Below are 1,099 nucleotides of genomic sequence, written 5' to 3' on the forward strand. Positions count from 1 at the left end.
TAGGCTAAGGTCTATACGTAGCGCCTCTTATACTACCTATAGTGGCTACCTACTATACGGTTTAAACCTATAACCCTAAGGTAGTATTATTATATATAATAGACTAGCCTTAGAGGGGCTTTAAGGGTAACTAGCCCTATAGCTATTAAGGGCGTAAGCCCTAACCCCCTTAACTATAAGGCTAAAAGGATTTATAATAATAATACTAACTAATTATTGCCTAGTTGCACCTATAAGGGTGCCCCTTTAGGGGCTCTATGCTAGGCTACTCGTGGAAGGCGCTAAGCTAGAGCCTAGCCTATAATAGTACTTACCTATACTATATAACTAGATAGAAGTTATATAATATAATAACTTTACCTCTTACCCTATATATACCTTATTAGTCTTAATAGGTTATAAGCCTAGTAGTACTTATATTATAAAAGCTATTAATAAAATAAAGGAAAGTATTAATTTCTTATTAAATTTACTTACTATCTATATAAGCTAATATTTACTATAAAACTTAAGAAATTTATAACTCTTTATATATAGAAAAAGGAAAAACCTTAAACTCTAGCTAATTTAGAGTATATTTAATAAGTCTATTTACTATAAAAATTCTATATAAAGAAAAAGAAATTTTACTACTATACCCTACTTAGTAATTTATATATAGACTTTATATACTTATTTTATATATATTATAATATAAATTTACTTAGTATAGTTATAACCTTTAAATAAATATAAAGTACTTAGTTTAAAAAGAAAAACTATATACTTAGCTTATTATCCTCCTTATTATCTTAAAGTTCTATTCTTTTAATAGGTAATACTATTAGTAATTTAATTCCTATATATAAGTTAAGATCTTTTTATAGCCTTATTACCTACTTTATTATTTAATATTATATCTTTAATATTAAAAAAGGTATTAAATATTCTAAAGCTTAAATTTAAAAATAGTTAAGTTAAATAAAAGCTAAAAATAATTAATATATTAGGACTTAGTAATCTTAGTAAATTATTACTAAAAGGCTAAAGAAATAACTCTATCTTAACTAAGGCTTATAGTAATAAGATTATAAAGAATCTTATTTAAAAATAAATATAA

The sequence above is a fragment of the Cordyceps militaris genome (assembly GCF_000225605.1).
Source record: "Cordyceps militaris CM01 unplaced genomic scaffold CCM_S00001, whole genome shotgun sequence".
Classification (NCBI taxonomy): domain Eukaryota; kingdom Fungi; phylum Ascomycota; class Sordariomycetes; order Hypocreales; family Cordycipitaceae; genus Cordyceps; species Cordyceps militaris.